This window comes from Bombina bombina, chromosome 7, assembly GCF_027579735.1.
Source record: "Bombina bombina isolate aBomBom1 chromosome 7, aBomBom1.pri, whole genome shotgun sequence".
NCBI classification, from domain to species: domain Eukaryota; kingdom Metazoa; phylum Chordata; class Amphibia; order Anura; family Bombinatoridae; genus Bombina; species Bombina bombina.
This window is the reverse complement of record NC_069505.1, coordinates 489055469-489078492: the sequence shown is the minus strand read 5'-3', so window position 1 is coordinate 489078492 and position 23024 is coordinate 489055469. Positions and strand designations below refer to the sequence as shown.

At 41.6% G+C, this 23024-nt stretch overlaps 1 pseudogene; it reads left to right on the top strand.

Moving 5' to 3' along the window:
• Positions 1 to 23024, top strand: part of LOC128636459 (rho GTPase-activating protein 11A-like) — a 119251-nt pseudogene that overhangs the window by 2362 nt on the left and 93865 nt on the right.

Here is a 23024-nt window from a genome sequence, read left to right as displayed (position 1 = left end):
ACCTAGTTTTACTCTTCAATAAAAGATACAAAGAGTACAAAGCAAATTTGATAACTGAAGTAAATTGGAAAGTTGTTATAAATCGAACGCTCTCTGAATCATGAAAGTTAAATTTTGACTTTGCTGTCCCTTTAAAGAGACATATAAAACAAACAAAATATCTTTCATCATTCAGATAAAACATACATTTTTAAACAACTTTCAAATTTACTTCTGTTACCAAATTTTCTTCATTTTCTTTATATCCTTTGTTGAAAAGCAGGCAGATAAGCTCAGGAGTGTGCACGTGTCTGCAGCACTATGTGGCAGCGGTTTTGCAACAATGTTATACATTAGCAGGAGCACTATATGGCAGAACTATTTCCTGTGATGTCAGGCATGTGCACGCTACCTATCTAGATATCTCTTCAACAAAGAATATCATGAGAATGAAGCAAATTACATAATAGAAGTATATTGGAAACTTTTTTTTTTTTAATTATATTCTCTGTCTGAATCATGAGAGAATTTTTCAGGGGTTTCATGTCCCTTTAAAAACTGGGAAAACCAGTTTTGCAGCATGAGTGCTTTTAGAAGCACTGGCATCAGCTCCTTAGGTAATATAAGCGGTTCCCATCATGTTAGCATTTATTAAAGGGACACTGAACCCAAATTTTTTTCTTTCTTTTTTCAGATAGAGCATGAAATTTTAGGCAACTTTCTAATTTACTCCTATTATCAAATTTTCTTCATTCTCTTGCTATCTTTAAGAATGTAAGTTTAGATGCCGGCCCATTTTTGTTGAACAACCTGGGTTGTTCTTGCTGATTGGTGGATAAATTCACCCACCAATAAACAAGTGCTGTCCAGTACTGAACCAAAAAATAGCTTAGGTGCCTTCTTTTTCAAATAAAGATAGCAAGAGAACAAAGAAAATTTGATAATAGGAGTAAATTAAAAAGTTGCTTAAAATTGCATTCTCTTTCTGACTCACAAAAGAAAAAAATTGGGTTCAGTGTCCCTTTAAGTGTTGCCAGAGGTTTATTAAAATTATTAGATTTGTTTAAAGGGATACTTAAGTAAAAATTGTTATGATTTAGATCAAGTTTGCAATTAAAAAAAACAAAACCTTTCCAATATATTTCCATGATCAAAATGTGCACAATCCTTTTTTGTTTGCAAGCTTTCTGAGGCTTCAGCTCCTACTGAGCATGTGCAAAGTTTCACAGTATTTACTTATACAGTGAGGCAAAAAAGTATTTAGTCAGCCACCAATTGTGCAAGTTCTCCCACTTAAGAAGATGAGAGAAGCCTGTAATTTTCATCATAGGTATACCTCAACTATGTGAGACAAAATGTGGAAACAAATCCAGATAATCACATTGTCTGATTTGGAAAGAATTTATTTGTAAATTATGGTGGAAAATAAGTATTTGGTCAATATCAAAAGTTCATCTCAATACTTTGTTATATATCCTTTGTTGGCAATGACAGAGGTCAAACGTTTTCTGTAAGTCTTCACAAGGTTGTCACACACTGTTGCTGGTATGTTGGCCCATTCCTGCATGCAGATCTCCTCTAGAGCAGTGATGTTTTGGGGCTGTCGCTGGGCAACACGGACTTTCAACTCCCTCCAAAGGTTTTCTATGGGGTTGAGATCTGGAGACTGGCTAGGCCACTCCAGGACCTTGAAATGCTTCTTACGAAGCCACTCCTTCGTTGCCTGGGCGGTGTGTTTGGGATCATTGTCATGCTGAAAGATCCAGCAACGTTTCATCTTCAATGCCCTTGCTGATGGAAGGAGGTTTGCACTCAACATCTCACGATACATGGCCCCATTCATTCTTTCATGTACATGGATCAGTCGTCCTGTTCCCTTTGCAGAGAAACAGCCCCAAAGCATGATGCTGCCTCCGCCATGCTTCACAGTAGATATGGTGTTCTCTCTCCTCCAAACACGACAAGTTGTGTTTCTACCAAACAGTTCTACTTTGCTTTCATCTGACCATATGACATTCTCCCAATCCGCTTCTGGATCATCCAAATGCTCTCTAGCATACTTCAGATGGGCCCGGACATGTACTGGCTTAAGCAGGGGGAAACGTCTGGCACTGCAGGATCTGAGTCCCTGGCGGTATAGTGTGTTACTGATGGAAGCCTTTGTTATGTTGGTCCCAGCTCTCTGCAGGTCATTCACTAGGTCCCCCCGTGTGGTTCTGGGATGTTTGCTCACCGTTCTTGTGATCATTTTGACCCCACAGGGTGAGATCTTGCGTGGAGCCCCAGATCGAGGGAGATTATCAGTGGTCTTGTATGTCTTCCATTTTCTAATTATTGCTCCCACAGTTGATTTCTTCGCACCAAGCTGCTTGCCTATTGCAGATTCAGTCTTCCCAGCCTGGTGCAGGTCTACAATTTTGTTTCTGGTGTCCTTCGACAGCTCTTTGGTCTTCACCATAGTGGAGTTTGGAGTGTGACTATTTGAGGTTGTGGACAGGTGTCTTTTATACTGATAACAAGTTCAAACAGGTGCCATTAATACAGGTAATGAGTGGAGGACAGAGGAGCCTCTTAAAGAAGAAGATACAGGTCTGTGAGAGCCAGCAATCTTGCTTGTTTGTAGGTGACCAAGTACTTATTTTCCACCATAATATGCAAATAAATTCTTTCCAAATCAGACAATGTGATTCTCTGGATTTTGTCTCTCATAGTTGAGGTATACCTATGATGAAAATTACAGGCCTCTCTCATCTTCTTAAGTGGGAGAACTTGCACAATTGGTGGCTGACTAAATACTTTTTTTTCCACACTGTATATGCTATTATGTTATTGGCTGATGGCTGTCACATGATATATGCTATTATGTTATTGGCTAATGGCTGTTACATGATACAGAGGAGGGAAAATTGGATTAACATTTGCCAGAAATTATTATCTCTACTCATTTTAAATTCAAAGTAAATGCTATTGCATTGTCATTTAAAGAACAGAATGAAGATTGCTTAAAGGGACAGTAAACTTTCATGATTTAAATAGAGCATGTAATTTTAAACAACTTTCCAGATTCCTTTTATTATCAAATTTTCCTCATTATCTTGATATATGTTGTTGAACAGCAGGAAAGTAAGGTCAGGGGCTTGCACGTGTCTTCAGCACTTTATGACAGCATTTTTGCAAAAATGTTTACTTCTATTATCTAATTTGCTTTGTTTTTTGGTATCCTTTGTTGAAAAACATACCTAAGTTGGCTCAGAAGCACCAATAGCTAGCTGCTGATTGATGGCTGCACATATATGCCTCTTGACATTGATTCACTAAATGGGCATAGCTAGTTTCCAGTAATGTATTGTTGCTCCGTCAACAAAGGATGCCAAGAGAATGAAACAAGTTTTATAATAAATTGGAAAATTGTTTAAAATTGTATGTTCTATCTGAATCGTAGAAGAACATTTTTGGTTTTTATGTCTCTTTAATTATACCTTCTATGCCTTAAAGTAACAGTCTAGTCAAAATTAAACATTCATGATTCAAATACGGCATGTAATTTTAAACAACTTTACAATTTACTTTTATCATCAAACTTGTTTTGTTCTCTTGGTATTCTTAGTTGAAAGCTAAGCCTAGGTAGGCTCATATGCTAATTTCAAATTCCTTGAAGGCTGCCTCTTATCTCAGTGCATTTGACAGTTTTTCACAGCTAGAGGGCGCAAGTTCATGTGTGCCATATAGATAACATTGTGCTCACTCCCGTGGAGTTACTTATGAGAGGGCACTGATTGGTTAAAATGCAAGTCTGTCAAAAGAACTGAGATAAGCGTCAGTCTGCGGAGTCTTAGATACAAGGTAATCACAGAGGTAAAAAGTATATTAATATAACTGTGTTTGTTATGCAGAACTGGGGAATGGGTAATAAAGGGATTATCTATCTTTTTAAACAATAACAATTCTGGAGTAGACTGTCCCTTTAATCTGTGATTAAGGAGGAACCTAATGATGTGTTTTTTACTATAGGAAATAGATCTTCATTCCTGGGACCACCCTAATTTGATAGTTACAGAAACCATGAGGGCAACTGGACCCTCTATTGCCATAATCCAGCATCTGAAATCCCTGGGCATCAAAATCCGTCCGCCAAAAAAATTTCCCAGCCCAGATTCCCAGGTACATAGCAAGCTACGCATTCTAATCAAAGGTTTTTTATGTAACACTTTCTAATTAAGTCTTCAATACATTTACCACATCTGCTATCCCACTTGCTCTTTCACTTTGTTTATGGTTTGCTTATTGGAACAATAATGACACATTGCCATACTTTAATTTTTTTTTTTTTTTTATATAATTCTCAATTTGTTGTAGAGGAAAACTCCCAGTGAGGCTCTGTTTGGGGTCGCCCTGCATTCTCTACCACTCTGCAAAAAAGGAGACACTCCACAGTAAGTATATGAGATTTTATGCCATTTGGCAGTGTTATATATAGGGCTCGATTTATCAAGCTAAGGCAGACAGAGACAAACGTATGCGCCCCTGTCTGCCCCAACTCTCCTCTGGCGAGCAACAATCCGCTGCCGGAATTTAACATTGCACGCAATCGCGGTCCTGCCCTCTCCCCGCACACAACCAATCACGCGTGGGTAGGAGCGGTCAATCTACCCGGTCGGATGAGACCGGAGAGATTGAAATTCTCCACCTAAGAGGTGGAGAAAAGGGTAGGAAGCAGCGGTCTGATGAGCACTGCTTGATAAATACTGACTGCAGGTGTTCTTTCAGACTAGCGAACGGACGTTTTATCAGCTGTCTGATAACAAATACATACCGCGCATGCGCTCCTTAGTTTAGTTCTGATAGAACAGCTGCTTAGCCATTGCGCATGGGTACAGAAAAAGGCGGAGCCTGTATTGAGAGTAGCGGGGATGCGCTTTCACTCTCGTGCAGCTTGTTATATTGGTTTGTTGAGATATACGCACCCGTTTTGATGTGAACTCCCCTTATAGAAACTGCACACAGTGATTTCCCGTATTACACATTGCACACACAAAGATGTGATCTCCTTATAAACACTACACTCCTATTATAGCGGTTATAAAAAAAAATTCTTAAGTAAACTGAGCTCCCCTTGTTCTCAGCACCCTATAGCAATGTGAGCCTCTTCTGCACACACAGCACCCTATAGCAATGTGAGCCTCTTCTGCACACGCAGCACCCTATAGCAATGTGAGCCTCTTCTGCACACGCAGCACCCTGTAGCAATGTGAGCCTCTTCTGCACACGCAGCACCCTGTAGCAATGTGAGCCCCTTCTGCACACGCAGCACCCTGTAGCAATGTGAGCCCCTTCTGCACACCGCAGCACCCTGTAGCAATGTGAGCCCCTTCTGCACACGCAGCACCCCTGTAGCAATGTGAGCCCCTTCTGCACACGCAGCACCCTGTAGCAATGTGAGCCCCTTCTGCACACGCAGCACCCTGTAGCAATGTGAGCCCCTTCTGCACACGCAGCACCCTGTAGCAATGTGAGCCCCTTCTGCACACGCAGCACCCTGTAGCAATGTGAGCCCCTTCTGCACACGCAGCACCCTGTAGCAATGTGAGCCCCTTCTGCACACCGCAGCACCCCTGTAGCAATGTGAGCCCCTTCAGCACACGCAGCACCCTGTAGCAATGTGAGCAGCACCCTGTAGCAATGTGAGCCCCTTCTGCACACGCAGCACCCTGTAGCAATGTGAGCCCCTTCTGCACACCGCAGCACCCTGTAGCAATGTGAGCCCCTTCTGCACACGCAGCACCCTGTAGCAATGTGAGCCCCTTCTGCACACGCAGCACCCTGTAGCAATGTGAGCCCCTTCTGCACACGCAGCACCCTGTAGCAATGTGAGCCCCTTCTGCACACGCAGCACCCTGTAGCAATGTGAGCCCCTTCTGCACACGCAGCACCCTGTAGCAATGTGAGCCCCTTCTGCACACGCAGCACCCTGTAGCAATGTGAGCCCCTTCTGCACACGCAGCACCCTGTAGCAATGTGAGCCCCTTCTGCACACGCAGCACCCTGTAGCAATGTGAGCCCCTTCTGCACACGCAGCACCCTGTAGCAATGTGAGCCCCTTCTGCACACGCAGCACCCTGTAGCAATGTGAGCCCCTTCTGCACACGCAGCACCCTGTAGCAATGTGAGCCCCTTCTGCACACGCAGCACCCTGTAGCAATGTGAGCCCCTTCTGCACACGCAGCACCCTGTAGCAATGTGAGCCCCCTTCTGCACACGCAGCACCCTGTAGCAATGTGAGCCCCTTCTGCACACGCAGCACCCTGTAGCAATGTGAGCCCCTTCTGCACACGCAGCACCCTGTAGCAATGTGAGCCCCCTCTGCGCACGCAGCACCCTGTAGCAATGTGAGCCCCCTCTGCGCACGCAGCACCCTGTAGCAATGTGAGCCCCCTCTGCGCACGCAGTACCCTGTAGCAATGTGAGCCCCCTTCTGCACACGCAGCACCCTGTAGCAGTGGCGTCACTAGGGGGGGCGGGCCGCACCCGGGTGACACCCACCAGGGGGTGACACCAAAAAAAAATTATTATTTTTTTTTTTTTTTAAATTTTATTGAAATTCAAAGAAATACAATGTTGAGATGCATAGATTTATTTTCTTTCATGTAATTAGCAAGAGTCCATGAGCTAGTGACGTATGAGATATACATTCCTACCAGGAGGGGCAAAGTTTCCCAAACCTCAAAATGCCTACAAATACACCCCTCACCACACCCACAATTCAGTTTTACAAACTTTGCCTCCGATGGAGGTGGTGAAGTAAGTTTGTGCTAGATTCTACGTTGATATGCGCTCCGCAGCAAGTTGGAGCCCGGTTTTCCTCTCAGCGTGCAGTGAATGTCAGAGGGATGTGAGGAGTATTGCCTATTTGAATGCAGTGATCTCCTTCTAAGGGGTCTATTTCATAGGTTCTCTGTTATCGGTCGTAGAGATTCATCTCTTACCTCCCTTTTCAGATCGACGATATACTCTTATATATACCATTACCTCTGCTGATTCTCGTTTCAGTACTGGTTTGGCTATCTACTATATGTAGATGAGTGTCCTGGGGTAAGTAAATCTTATTTTTTGTGACACTCCTAGCTATGGTTGGGCACTTTGTTTATAAAGTTCTAAATATATGTATTCAAACATTTATTTGCCTTGACTCAGAATGTTCAACTTTCCTTATTTTTCAGACAGTCAGTTTCATATTTGGGATAATGCATTTTAATTTAACATTTTTCTTACCTTAAATTTGACTTTTTCCCTGTGGGCTGTTAGGCTCGCGGGGGCTGAAAATGCTTCATTTTATTGCGTCATTTTTGGCGCGGACTTTTTTGGCGCAAAAATTCTATTTCCGTTTCCGGCGTCATACGTGTCGCCGGAAGTTGCGTCATTTTTTTGACGTTATTTTGCGCCAAAAATGTCGGCGTTCCGGATGTGGCGTCAATTTTGGCGCCAAAAAGCATTTAGGCGCCAAATAATGTGGGCGTCTTATTTGGCGCGAAAAAATATGGGCGTCACTCTTGTCTCCACATTATTTAAGTCTCATTTTTTTATTGCTTCTGGTTGCTAGAAGCTTGTTCTTTGGCATTTTTTCCCATTCCTGAAACTGTCATTTAAGGAATTTGATCAATTTTGCTTTATATATATGTTGTTTTTTCTCTTACATATTGCAAGATGTCTCACGTTGCATCTGAGTCAGAAGATACTACAGGAAAATCGCTGTCAAGTGCTGAATCTACCAAAGCTAAGTGTATCTGCTGTAAACTTTTGGTAGCTATTTCTCCAGCTGTTGTTTGTATTGATTGTCATGACAAACTTGTTAAAGCAGATAATATTTCCTTTAGTAAAGTACCATTGCCTGTTGCAGTTCCTTCAACATCTAAGGTGCAGAATGTTCCTGATAATATAAGAGATTTTGTTTCTGAATCCATAAAGAAGGCTATGTCTGTTATTTCTCCTTCTAGTAAACATAAAAAATCTTTTAAAACTTCTCTCCCTACAGATGAATTTTTAACTGAACATCATCATTCTGATTCTGATGATTCCTCTGGTTCAGAGGATTCTGTCTCAGAGGTTGATGCTGATAAATCTTCATATTTATTTAAAATGGAATTTATTCGTTCTTTGCTTAAAGAAGTCCTAATTGCTTTAGAAATAGAGGATTCTGGTCCTCTTGATACTAAATCTAAACGTTTAAATAAGGTTTTTAAAACTCCTGTAGTTATTCCAGAAGTTTTTCCTGTCCCTGATGCTATTTCTGCAGTAATTTCCAAAGAATGGGATAATTTGGGTAATTCATTTACTCCTTCTAAACGTTTTAAGCAATTATATCCTGTGCCGCCTGACAGATTAGAATTTTGGGACAAGATCCCTAAAGTTGATGGGGCTATTTCTACCCTTGCTAAACGTACTACTATTCCTACGTCAGATGGTACTTCGTTTAAGGATCCTCTAGATAGGAAAATGGAGTCCTTTCTAAGAAAAGCTTATCTGTGTTCAGGTAATCTTCTTAGACCTGCTATATCTTTGGCTGATGTTGCTGCAGCTTCAACTTTTTGGTTGGAAACTTTAGCGCAACAAGTAACACATCGTGATTCTCATGATATTATTATTCTTCTTCAGCATGCTAATAATTTTATCTGTGATGCCATTTTTGATATTATCAGAGTTGATGTCAGGTTTATGTCTCTAGCTATTTTAGCTAGAAGAGCTTTATGGCTTAAAACTTGGAATGCTGATATGGCTTCTAAATCAACTTTACTTTCCATTTCTTTCCAGGGTAACAAATTATTTGGTTCTCAGTTGGATTCCATTATTTCAACTGTTACTGGTGGGAAAGGAACTTTTTTACCACAGGATAAAAAATCTAAAGGTAAAAACAGGGCTAATAATCGTTTTCGTTCCTTTCGTTTCAACAAAGAACAAAAGCCTGATCCTTCATCCTCAGGAGCAGTTTCAGTTTGGAGACCATCTCCAGTCTGGAATAAATCCAAGCCAGCTAGAAAGGCAAAGCCTGCTTCTAAGTCCACATGAAGGTGCGGCCCTCATTCCAGCTCAGCTGGTAGGGGGCAGGTTACGTTTTTTCAAGGAAATTTGGATCAATTCTGTTCACAATCTTTGGATTCAGAGCATTGTTTCAGAAGGGTACAGAATTGGTTTCAAGTTGAGACCTCCTGCAAAGAGATTTTTTCTTTCCCGTGTCCCAGCAAATCCAGTAAAAGCTCAAGCATTTCTGAAATGTGTTTCAGATCTAGAGTTGACTGGAGTAATTATGCCAGTTCCAGTTCTGGAACAGGGGATGGGGTTTTATTCAAATCTTTTCATTGTACCAAAGAAGGAGAATTCCTTCAGACCAGTTCTGGATCTAAAAATATTGAATCGTTATGTAAGGATACCAACGTTCAAGATGGTAACTGTAAGGACTATCTTACCTTTTGTTCAGCAAGGGAATTATATGTCCACAATAGATTTACAGGATGCATATCTGCATATTCCGATTCATCCAGATCACTATCAGTTTCTGAGATTCTCTTTCCTAGACAAGCATTACCAGTTTGTGGCTCTGCCGTTTGGCCTAGCTACAGCTCCAAGAATTTTTACAAAGGTTCTCGGTGCCCTGCTGTCTGTAATCAGAGAACAGGGTATTGTGGTATTTCCTTATTTGGACGATATCTTGGTACTTGCTCAGTCTTTACATTTAGCAGAATCTCATACGAATCGACTTGTGTTGTTTCTTCAAGATCATGGTTGGAGGATCAATTTACCAAAAAGTTCTTTGATTCCTCAGACAAAGGTAACCTTTCTGGGTTTCCAGATGGATTCAGTGTCCATGACTCTGTCTTTAACAGACAAGAGACGTTTAAAATTGATTACAGCTTGTCGAAACCTTCAGTCACAATCATTCCCTTCGGTAGCCTTATGCATGGAAATTCTAGGTCTTATGACTGCTGCATCGGACGCGATCCCCTTTGCTCGTTTTCACATGCGACCTCTTCAGCTCTGTATGCTGAAGCAATGGTGCAAGGATTACACGAAGATATCTCAATTAATATCTTTAAAACCGATTGTTCGACACTCTCTAACATGGTGGACAGATCACCATCGTTTAATTCAGGGGGCTTCTTTTGTGCTTCCGACCTGGACTGTAATTTCAACAGATGCAAGTCTCACAGGTTGGGGAGCTGTGTGGGGATCTCTGACGGCACAAGGAGTTTGGGAATCTCAGGAGGTGAGATTACCGATCAATATTTTGGAACTCCGTGCAATTTTCAGAGCTCTTCAGTTTTGGCCTCTTCTGAAGAGAGAATCGTTCATTTGTTTTCAGACAGACAATGTCACAACTGTGGCATACATCAATCATCAAGGAGGGACTCACAGTCCTCTGGCTATGAAAGAAGTATCTCGAATTTTGGTTTGGGCGGAATCCAGCTCCTGTCTAATCTCTGCGGTTCATATTCCAGGTGTAGACAATTGGGAAGCGGATTATCTCAGTCGCCAAACGTTGCATCCGGGCGAATGGTCTCTTCACCCAGAGGTATTTCTTCAGATTGTTCAAATGTGGGAACTTCCAGAAATAGATCTGATGGCGTCCCATCTAAACAAGAAACTTCCCAGGTATCTGTCCAGATCCCGGGATCCTCAGGCGGAGGCAGTGGATGCATTATCACTTCCTTGGAAGTATCTTCCTGCCTATATCTTTCCGCCTCTAGTTCTTCTTCCAAGAGTAATCTCCAAGATTCTGAAGGAATGCTCGTTTGTTCTGCTGGTAGCTCCGGCATGGCCTCACAGGTTTTGGTATGCGGATCTTGTCCGGATGGCCTCTTGCCAACCGTGGACTCTTCCGTTAAGACCAGACCTTCTGTCACAAGGTCCTTTTTTCCATCAGGATCTGAAATCCTTAAATTTAAAGGTATGGAGATTGAACGCTTGATTCTTGGTCAAAGAGGTTTCTCTGACTCTGTGATTAATACTATGTTACAGGCTCGTAAATCTGTATCTCGAGAGATATATTATAGAGTCTGGAAGACTTATATTTCTTGGTGTCTTTCTCATCATTTTTCCTGGCATTCTTTTAGAATACCGAGAATTTTACAGTTCCTTCAGGATGGTTTAGATAAGGGTTTGTCCGCAAGTTCTTTGAAAGGACAAATCTCTGCTCTTTCTGTTCTTTTTCACAGAAAGATTGCTATTCTTCCTGATATTCATTGTTTTGTACAAGCTTTGGTTCGTATAAAACCTGTCATTAAGTCAATTTCTCCTCCTTGGAGTTTGAATTTGGTTCTGGGAGCTCTTCAAGCTCCTCCGTTTGAACCTATGCATTCATTGGACATTAAATTACTTTCTTGGAAAGTTTTGTTCCTTTTGGCCATCTCTTCTGCCAGAAGAGTTTCTGAATTATCTGCTCTTTCTTGTGAGTCTCCTTTTCTGATTTTTCATCAGGATAAGGCGGTGTTGCGAACTTCTTTTGAATTTTTACCTAAAGTTGTGAATTCCAACAACATTAGTAGAGAAATTGTGGTTCCTTCATTATGTCCTAATCCTAAGAATTCTAAGGAGAAATTGTTGCATTCTTTGGATGTTGTTAGAGCTTTGAAATATTATGTTGAAGCTACGAAATCTTTTCGTAAGACTTCTAGTCTATTTGTTATCTTTTCCGGTTCTAGAAAAGGCCAGAAAGCTTCTGCCATTTCTTTGGCATCTTGGTTGAAATCTTTAATTCATCTTGCCTATGTTGAGTCGGGTAAAACTCCGCCTCAGAGAATTACAGCTCATTCTACTAGGTCAGTTTCTACTTCCTGGGCGTTTAGGAATGAAGCTTCGGTTGACCAGATCTGCAAAGCAGCGACTTGGTCCTCTTTGCATACTTTTACTAAATTCTACCATTTTGATGTATTTTCTTCTTCTGAAGCAGTTTTTGGTAGAAAAGTACTTCAGGCAGCGGTTTCAGTTTGAATCTTCTGCTTATGTTTTTCGTTAAACTTTATTTTGGGTGTGGATTATTTTCAGCAGGAATTGGCTGTCTTTATTTTATCCCTCCCTCTCTAGTGACTCTTGTGTGGAAAGATCCACTTCTTGGGTAGTCATTATCCCATACGTCACTAGCTCATGGACTCTTGCTAATTACATGAAAGAAAACATAATTTATGTAAGAACTTACCTGATAAATTCATTTCTTTCATATTAGCAAGAGTCCATGAGGCCCGCCCTTTTTTTGTGGTGGTTATGATTTTTGTATAAAGCACAATTATTCCAATTCCTTATTTTATATGCTTTCGCACTTTTTTCTTATCACCCCACTTCTTGGCTATTCGTTAAACTGAATTGTGGGTGTGGTGAGGGGTGTATTTGTAGGCATTTTGAGGTTTGGGAAACTTTGCCCCTCCTGGTAGGAATGTATATCTCATACGTCACTAGCTCATGGACTCTTGCTAATATGAAAGAAATGAATTTATCAGGTAAGTTCTTACATAAATTATGTTTTTATTAGAGGGGCTGGCATTTGTGAACATTGGTGGGACTGGGGAAGATGTAGACACACAATCTTTTTGCCCCTTGAGCCAGTGCGCAATTTCAACAATAGTTTTCCCCGGCTGCTTTTGCTTGTTTGTACTTTGCTTCTCCCCTGCCCAAATTTCGCTATGAATGTTGTGGGCATGCCGTGGGGCTTGCAAAGTTTGCGCTGCTGCTAGCCTAAACCTGCCTGCCTATCTGTGCTCAGTGACATGTGGAGTCCACTCACTTGCTGTGCTGTCTCTAAACGGGAACTGGCAAATCATGAGGGGATGCCTGGCACCTGACCGCATGACTGTTTTGACACTGTCTTTAAGTGAAGGAGCCACGTATGATGCCCACCAGACCATTACGGTTACGGTACACTAAGTGCACACTGAACAGGTAGGAGGGCGGGCGTGGGTCTGGGGGGTTGGGCAGAGTTGCAGAGGTGATTGGCCATAAGAAGCGGTAGGCACGCGGCCCGGGGCTGTGCACTGACAGACTTGGAACAGAGTCAGAGAGCAGAATTTTCATAGTTTGCGCCTAAACCTTTTCTTTAGTGATTTATTTTTAGAGTGCTCTGTTTATCTTTCATTTGATGCTCTGCCTGAGCCAGGGAGCAGCTCTAGGCATGAGCTTTATAATTAATGCAGTGCAGTTAACATATTTTGTATGTGTGTGTGTGTGTGTGTGTGTGTATGTGTTTTTGTGTGTGTGTTTTTGTGTGTGTGTCTGAGTGTGTTTCCGAGTGTTTGTGTGTGGATCTGAGTATGTTTTTAAGTGTGTCTGAGTGTTTGTATGTGTGTGTGCCTGTGTTTTTGTGTGTGTCTGCTTTCTGGGGGGGGTGACACCATAACTTACCGCACCGGGTGACACCAACCCTAGTGGACGCCACTGCCCTGTAGCAATGTGAGCCCCTCTGCACACACAGCACCCTGTAGCAATGTGAGCCCCCTCTGCACACGCAGCACCCTGTAGCAATGTGAGCCCCTTCTGCACACGCAGCACCCTGTAGCAATGTGAGCCCCCTCTGCGCACGCAGCACCCTGTAGCAATGTGAGCCCCCTCTGCGCACGCAGCACCCTGTAGCAATGTGAGCCCCCTCTGCGCACGCAGTACCCTGTAGCAATGTGAGCCCCCTCTGCGCACGCATGCACACACAACACCATACAGATGTGAGTCTCCACTGCACACAGGTCACTCTATAGAGATGTGTGAGCCCTTTGTACAGACAGCACCCTATAGATATCCCAGCCCTCTCTATATACATAGCACCCTATTGATATGTGGCCCCCTCTGCACACACAGTAATAGCACCATATAGAGATGTTATCCCTCACACACAGCACCCTATACAGATGTGATCCCCACTGCACACACAGCACCCTATACATATATAACATCACTATGGATACTGTGAGTATAAGGGTAACTCACATCAGTATGAGATGTGTGTGTATAAGGGGTGATCACATAAATACGAGTGTAGTGTTTATAAGGAGCATCACATCTTTGTGTGTGTAATACGGGAGATCATTGTGTACAGTTTCTATAAAGGGAGTTCACATTAATAAGGGTGCGTATATCTCAACAGACCAATATAACAAGTGCGACGAGAGTGAAAGCGCATCCCCTTACTCGTTACAGGCTCTGCCTTTGTCTGTCTGTACCCATGCGCAATGGCTAAGCAGCTGTTCTATCAGAACTAAACTAAGGAGCGCATGCGCGGTATGTATTTGTTATCAAACAGCTGACGGAACGTCACTTCCGTTCACTAGTCTGACAGAACACAGGTTCTCTTGTGCGAACCTGCAGTCATAGGGAGGTGAAGGGCTTGATGAATCTAGCCCACAATATTATCTAATCTCTTCTACTGAGGACACTTTGTCTGTGTGATAAACACCAATGTTTCAAGCACATGAAACTTATTTTGTTTTCTTTCATGAGTCACAGCATGCTAATTTTAAACAAACATTCCAATTAACTTCTGTTAAATTGACAGTCTAGTCAAAAATAAACTTTCATGATCATATAGTGCATGTAATTTTCCAATTTGCTTTTATCATCAATTTTTGCTTTGTTCTTTTGGATATTCTTAGTTGATAGCTAAAACCTAGATAGGTCATATGCTAATTTCTTAACCCTTGAAGGCCGCCTCTTATATGAATGCATTTTGACAGTTTTTCACAACTAGAGGGCGTTTAGTTCATGTGTGCTGTATAGATACATTGTGCACGTGGAGTTATTTAGGAGTCAACACTGATTGGTTACAAAGCAAGTCTGTCAAAAGAAACTGAAGTAAGGGGGCAATCTGCCGGGGGTTTGTCACGCTTATATGTGTATTACATGTTATTAAAACAAAGTAAAGATCATAGGTATCCCCTTATAATGATAAATTATGCAGTTTATGAATGTATACTTATGTAAAACAGATGTGGCCGATAAATGTTGCAGTCAGTAAACGGTTCACTTCTGAGTATTATAGATGAGTATTTTATATTCAGTTCTTGTAGATATATGCCAAAAAAACTAACATATATATATATATATATACTCACAGGAACGAACAACTGGCTCAATAACATTGTTAGCCTGTTCTATGGCGATTTACCACTTGGGTGCAGCTTTTTAGCCCAGTAATGCTTTTTACAGAGAAGAACTTTCCTGTAGTATATCAGTCTGATCCTGCCTATTACGGTCAGTCCAGCGCCGAAATACCAGGCAATTCCTCTCTGAACAAGGAACACAGCAACCCCAGATGACCGTTTCGGCCTTTATTGGGCCTCGTCAGTGAGGTGTAGCTATATTCCTCTAAGCACACCGAGCAAGGAGTCCACGCCTGGTTGCCCCTTTTTTTTCCATAGGGAGACTAAATACATACAGAGAGAAGTGCACTCACAGGAACGAACAACTGGCTCAATAACATTGTTAGCCTGTTCTATGGCGATTTACCAGGTGCCTTCTGTGTATGTGTGTGTGTGTGTATTTACCAACTGGGAGCAGCCTCTTTTAGACATTTCTGCTTTTCGCATAGGAGAACTTTACTGAAGTATATCAGTCTGCTTCCGCCTAACCAGGTCAGTCCAGCCCCAAAATGCAAGAAATCATTCTCTTAACAAGGAACATGGCAACTCTAGAAGATTGTTTCAACCTTCTTTGGGCCTCATCAGTAAGGTGCAGCCATATTCCTCTCCCTTTCAGTCTTTGTTGATGCCAGTTTTCCCCTCAGAGTACAGTGTTTGTCAGAGATGTTTAAGGGGTAGGGTTAGTGGCTCTCTCTTTCACCTCATGGGAAATGTTGTCACAGACCTTCCATAGTGGTCACAGGGACTTTTCTTTTGCCTTCTCTTATGGAGCTACAATATACTCCTATTCCATAACCTCTGCTGATTATGTTTCAGTACTGGTTTGGCTTTATACTGGTTGTTTACTGGTAAATGAGTGTCTGTTGGTAAGTATCATATTTTACAGAAAGTCGGCCTTCAGGACTGCGCCATTGTGTTTTTTCCCCATGCTTTGGCTTTCGGGTAAGAGTGAGTTGGGTTAGCGTGTATGCCCTTTAGTACGTGCACTTTGGGTTTGGGGCGCTAACCTCCTTTTGAACAGCATAGTTTTGTCTGCTTTCTTCTACTCAGCTGAGTGCTAACCATGCTTTAGGTGTGGAGTCTACTTGTCATCTTTATTTTTGTTTTGCGCCTTGAATTTCTAAGTTTTATTAAGCTCCTTTAGGAGAGGGTAAGTTTTCCATTCCGAATCCTCAAGCTGTTTTTATGGAGGAGATAATTGTTTATGTTATTGTAGTTCAATGCTATAATGGAGCCTTCTGATTCTGTCCCTAAATCTACTTAGAAGCTAGGTCCTCTGAACACTTTCCTACCAATGTTGTGTGTTTATTGTAAAAAGGCTGAGGTATCTCCTCCAGGTTATTTATGTGATTCATGTTTAAATATGTTTATGCATTCAGACCAAACTAATGCTGCTTCTATAGGAATTACTGCTCCTTCGGTTTGTTCCTTACAGGGGAGCTCTACAGATGTTTCTCCTGGTTTGAAAGATCTCATCAAATCTACCATTTTCTGAAATGTTGGCAGCTCTCCCACCTTCAAGTAAGCGAAAAAGGTCAGTTCAGAATTTACCTTCTACTAGTGCCATTCCTCCTGAGGCTAAGATTCCTGTTGATATTGTTGTTGTTTCTTCAAAAGAAGAGGTTTCCTCTGAGGTATCTTCTGATTTTGAACCCGATTCATCCAACTTTAAATAAAAAAAAGAACATGTTCATTCTCTTTTAAGAGGTTTTCTTATTTTAGGAGTTAGACTCTAAGGGTTCTGAGGGTTAGCTTTATAATCAATTTAGATTAAGTGTTTAAAACCCCTGTTGGTTTTTCCTTTTTAAGATGCCATCTCTGAGAGAGTTTCTATGGAATTGTCTAAGTCATGTAATTATTTTAGTCTTTCTACAAGAAGTTATATCCCTTACCTGCCTCTAATATTGAATTGTTGTAGACTGTACCTAAAGTCAATGGAGCCATTTCCACTCTGGCTAAGATTACTACTATCCCTTTGAAAGACAGTACTTCTTTTTAGGACCCTTTAGATAGGAAGTTAGAATTATTTAATAGAAGGCCCTTTCTGCAAGCAGGATATTTGTTTAGGCCAGCTATCTCTATTGCTGATGTAGCTGTTTATTCTTCTAACTCGTTAACTAGTATTCCAAAGCAGTTTTCTAACGATTCTGCCACTGAAGATGTTTTTAACATTTTGGGATCAAGAGTTTTTTTTTGTGATGCTGTATTTGTCATCATTGAGCTTAATGTTATAAACCTGTCCTTGGCAGTCCTTTCTAGAAGAACATTATGGCTTAAATCCTGGTTTGCTGATATGGTGTCTAAAGCCAGGCTTTTATCTTTCTTTTCAGGGAAAGAAATTGTTTGGTTCTGATTTGGATTCTATCATTTCTACCCTTATTGGAGTTAAAGGGGCTTTTTTATATCTCAGGGCAAGAAGTCCAAGGGGAAACCTTAAGCCTCTAATAGTTTTTGTTCCTTTCATCAGAACAAGGAACAGAAAGTTGATTTCGTCTCGAATTAAAGCTCCTCTGGCTCAGTCTGGAGGCCTAGTGCTAAATGGAACAGACATAAACAAGCAAAAAAATCCACTCCTAAGTCTTCATGAAGGTGTGGCCCCTGATCTAAAGGCTCTGGTAAGGGGCAGGTTATGCCTTTTTCAAGAGACTTGGTTTTACTTTGTTCCAGATGCCTGGGTTCTAAATATAGTTTCTAAGGGTTATCAGGTTTCAGCACACGACCTTCCAGAGAGCGTTTTTTTTATGTCCAATGTTCCCTTGAAGGCACAAGCCTTTTTTCAGACCGCTTCAGATCTAGAAACTATTGAAGTGATTGTTCCAGTTCCTTTTCAGGAACAGGGGATGTGATTTTAATAAAATCTCTCCATTGTTCTAAAGGAGGAGGGAACTCTCAGACCAGTTTTGGATCTAAAACCTCTGAACAAGTTTGTCAGAATTCCCACTTTCAAAATGGAAACTATTTGGCCTTCAGTGTTTCTCTCTTCCTTCTCTTGCTCTTTGTATGGAAGTGCTGAGACTTATGATTGCAGCTTCAGGTGCAATTCCATTTGCTTGATTTCACATGAGACCGCTTCAGTGGTGCAGGGATCATACTCAGCTGTCTTAAAAGATTTTTCTAGATCAGACGTCAGTCTTTGACTTGGTGGCTGAATAGACAGTTCATTATTCAGGGGTCTTCTTTGGCTAGTCCTACTTGGACTGTGATCACTACAGATGCAAGTTTCTCAGTTTAGGGAGCTGGTTTGGGCTCCTCGGGAGGCGAGTCTTATCTCCATTTCCAATTAGACAATGTCACAGCAGTGGCCTATATCAATCATCAGGGGGGAATCCACAGTTGCCTAGCCATAAGGGAAGTGTCTTGAATTCTCTCATGGAAGAATTTGAGACACTTCAAGAATTTTGTAGTTCTCACAGGATGGTGTCACAATTCAGAAGCCAATTCTGATTTCTGCAGTTCATATTCCAGGAGTGAAAAACTGGAAGCAGATTTTCTCAGTCGTTTCATCCAGGGGAATGGTCTCTTCACTAGGATTTGTTCAGATTGTGGGTCTTTGAGATCTCATAGAGAGAGATCTGATGGCTTCTCGGTTAAACAACAAACTTCCCAGGTACCTTGCGAGATCCAGGGCCCTCACGCAGAGGTTTTGGATGCTCTTGTTGGTCATTTCAGCTTGCTTATCTGTTTCCTCTTAAGTAGCAAAGAATGAACACAGCACTCACTACCCACAGAGCACGGAGAAGGCTTACCAAGCCCACATAGATCCACATGAAGAGAAATCTCCAGCTTATAGTGAGCAAAGTGACTTTTATTTTTCACAGGGTCCAATACATGGGGGTCCTATTTAGTAAGACCCCCCCATACACATTAACTTTTAAATTTTATCCACTCAGGTGATAGTGTTTCTATAAATAATATAAGGAAAATATTTTTAGATATTGACTTACAGTGAGTATTGTTGTTATTAATTGTTTTTTTAAAAAAACTTGTACTGAATTTATTATATGTTTGTCACTGATTGATATTTATATTTTATTTTATTTTTTATAGGATCACAGTCTTGTCACATATACTGTGTAACACAATTTTTGTAACACTGAATTTTGTATGGAATGTATTTTTACATGTAGTACTCATTTTTTACCACTAGAGGATGTTATGTATGCATGTATCACAATTGTTTGGTGCCACTGTGGCTATTTAAACACTGCTTTATTCACTTAATGTCATGCTTGATAAAGGGCTTATTGTAAGCCCGAAACGTTGCTGTATTGGACCCTGTGAAAAATAAGTCACTTTGCTCACCATAAGCTGGAGATTTCTCTTCATTTGTTATCTGTTTCCTCCTCTGGTTCTTCATCCCAGAGTGATTTCCAAGATAAGGCTCGAGAACTTGTCAGTAATTTGGTATGCAGATCTGGTTCTGATGTTCAGTTGCCTTCCTTGGCCTCTTCCTCTACGACCAGACCCTGTGTCTCAAGGTCCCTTTTTCCAACCAGATCTCAAATCTCTAAGTTTTATAGCATGGAGCTTGAACTGTTAGTTCTTAGGCATAGAGGTTTCTCAGATACTTTGATTGAGACTTTGATCCAGGCTTGTAAGCCTTTGACAAGGAAGATTTATCATATGGTCTGGAAGGCTTTTTTCTATCTTAATATAATAATAAGGAGAGTCAATGGCTTCATTCCTAACTTGTGGGAATACAGAACCTGGCCACCAGGAGGAGGCAAAGACACCCCAGCCAAAGGCTTAAATACCTCCCCCACTCCCCTCATCTCCGGTCATTCTTTGCCTTTCGTCACAGGAGGATGGCAGAGAAGTGTCAGAAGATTCGGAGTAGTCTTTTATGGAGGGTAGTACTCTTCACTATGGGACTGGAGTTTTAAGTAGTGTTGTCAGCCTCTCAGTGAGAGCATTGATGAATGTTAGGGTGTGGAAATGCAAGGAGAGTCTTCTGCGAAACCATCCAGACTCCTATTAACAACTCCTAAGCAATCCGTGTTGAAAGTTTTCACTGCCTGCTTCTCTCACTTAAGTCCATGTCAGGAGCGATGCTACAAGACTGTCAAACTTGAGAGGCTGTGTGTCCCACGGTGATGATTCCTTGTTCATTTTATATTATATGATAACGTAAGAAGACAGGGTCATAGTGTGACTCCTTTATCTGTATTGAATCAAGGGTTAATATCTCCGGAAGGGGATTATTGAACGGGGGATTTATACATGATTTACTTATGTTTTATTCTACGACATGTGACATGTGGCTCTGGCAGATGTGTGAACATTCAGGTTTTACTTTTCATTTTGGTTAACTGAGCAGCCTGTCACTTTGGCGCGCTTTTCTCTCTGCAGCAGGGGCGATCCTGCATTACACTCCATGTGACCAGGTGTGGCCTCGTTAACTTCCTCTTTCCTGACGGTGTGGTTTGCAGGAGACAAAGCGGTTTCTCTGTGGGGCCTGGGTCATCGGAGGTGGTGAGTGCCCCGGCCATTGGGGGTATAAAGGTGACATTTAATTTTCTGTAGTCCATCATAAAAACACAAGCTATGGAGGACTCTGATGCGTTAGAGGGTAAATCCCTCTTTAACCAAATTTAATACCTGTTTCTATTGTGAGGAGGCTACGGTATACCCGCCTGCTCATTAATGTTTCACATGCCTTGCTAAAGTAATTAAATCTAAAAAAAACAAGATGGGCGTGTGTAAGTTTTTTTTTTTTTTGTTTTTTTTCTGTATTGGTTGTAGCAGGTATCTGGTCTTCTATTACATTTTGTAAACGGGTGTCAGCGCAGACAAATCTACAGTACTCCCTTATTGCTCATAATCCGCATTGTCCTCCAGAGAAACAGTAGAATCAGCGGTGTAACTAGAACTCCCAGTTCAATAGTGCATTTTTCTGGCTGTTTTCAATCAGAACCAGCAGCCACATAGGATAAAGAGGATCTTCCATACTGGTTAGTCCACCCCAGAGGATATGCCCTTCCTGTGCAAATATGGTGACAGGTTTTTTCTGTACAGCAACACTGTGTTGGGCATCTTGGAATACTTCCACCATATTGTAAAGGTCACAGACATTCTGGTGTTCACTCCTAGAGGGCAGCAGAGGCTTCTTTTGTAACCTATATGGTGAGAGCTGGTGTGAAAGAGAAAGATAAAAAAATTCTACTCTGGGGGCGGAGCCTATAGCTGAAGCGGCAGGACACATTTAAGTGGAGCTCCTGGCTTTAATTGTCTTTTAAAATTCTTTATTGCAAGATATTCCTCTAAATCTGCAATAGCCTGTGAAGACTTGAAGTACAAATCCACATTGAGATTGCTGATCACCTATGTTCTTTAGCTGATCCACAAAGTGATCGCTACCTTCTGCAAGGCTGACCATCTGCGTAGCCAGGCCTGCCCCCCCCCAGGAAACTGGGTGTTCAGAGATGGTAGTCAGACGAGCCGAATCCGGAGCCAAAGTGAGTAGTCAGGGGCCATTTTGAGAATTTGATTTTCGGTTCCTCACTTTTGTTTGTAGCCTCCTCACCTAGAACCAATATAAATATTATTATTGCTGCTCTCGTTTTCAACATAGCCATCAATGTGGGAATATTATAGAATTTACCAAATGATCTTTCCTTTTATAAATTGTGTGTGTATTGTTGTGAATATTATCCTTATTATTATTATTATTAATATTATTATTATTATTATTATTATTATTATTATTATTATTATTATTTTTTATTATCTATTATTCAGATAGTGTACCTGCCAAAGTGTAATTATGTGTTTAGCACAATACATTTTATGGAACCTTGATAATGTAACTCTCTCTCTGTCTCCTCTGTCTCTATGTCCTCTAATCTAATACTCTCTCGTTACCAACTTTGCAGGGGCAATGTGTGCAATTTAATAACACTCTGAACTATATCATTTGCAAAGGATAATATATATAAAACCTGAATCCTTTTAGTTGAGATTTGTCTATTAAACTGAGACCAGATCAATAAGCAAACTTAGGCCTAGATTTGGAGTTCGGCGGTAGATGGGCTGTTAACGCTCCGCGGGCTTTTTTCTGGCCGCACCATAAATTTAACTCTGGTATCGAGAGTTCAAACAAATGCTGCGTTAGGCTCCAAAAAGGAGCGTAGAGCATTTTTACCGCAAATACAACTCTCGATACCAGAGTTGCTTACGGACGCGGCCGGCCTCAAAAACGTGCTCGTGCACGATTCCCCCATAGGAAACAATGGGGCTGTTTGTGCTGAAAAAAAAACCTAACACCTGCAAAAAAGCAGCGTTCAGCTCCTAACGCAGCCCCATTGTTCCATCAGCCAATCAGAAAATTCCTACCTTAATTCCGATTGGCTGATAGAATCCTATCAGCCTAATCGGAATTCGAGGACGCCATCTTGGATGACGTCCCTCAAAGGAACAGTCATTCGTTCGTTCAGTCGTCGGTCCCGGATGGATGTTCCGCGCTGGATGTCTTCAGGATCCTGCCGCTTCGCTCCGGATGGAAGAAGAATCGAAGATGCCGCTTGGAGAAGATGTTTGCCGGTCCGGATGATCCTCTTCTTGCCGGATAGGAGGAAGACTTTGGAGCCTCTTCTGGACCGGATTATGGATCGCCAACCCCCGCTTGGGTTGGATGAAGATCTGGGAGCCAGGACGGATCGGTGATACCTGGATGGTGAAGACAAGGTAGGAAGATCTTCAGGGGCTTAGTGTTAGGTTTATTTAAGGGGGGTTTGGGTTAGATTAGGGGTATGTGGGTGGTGGGTTGTAATGTTGGGGGGGGGGGGGTATTGTATGTTTTTTTTTACAGGCAAAAGAGCTGAAATTCTTGGGGCATGCCCCGCAAAGGGCCCTGTTCAGGGCTGGTAAGGTAAAAGAGCTTGTAACTTTTTTAATTTAGAATAGGGTAGGGAATTTTTTATTTTGGGGGGCTTTGTTATTTTA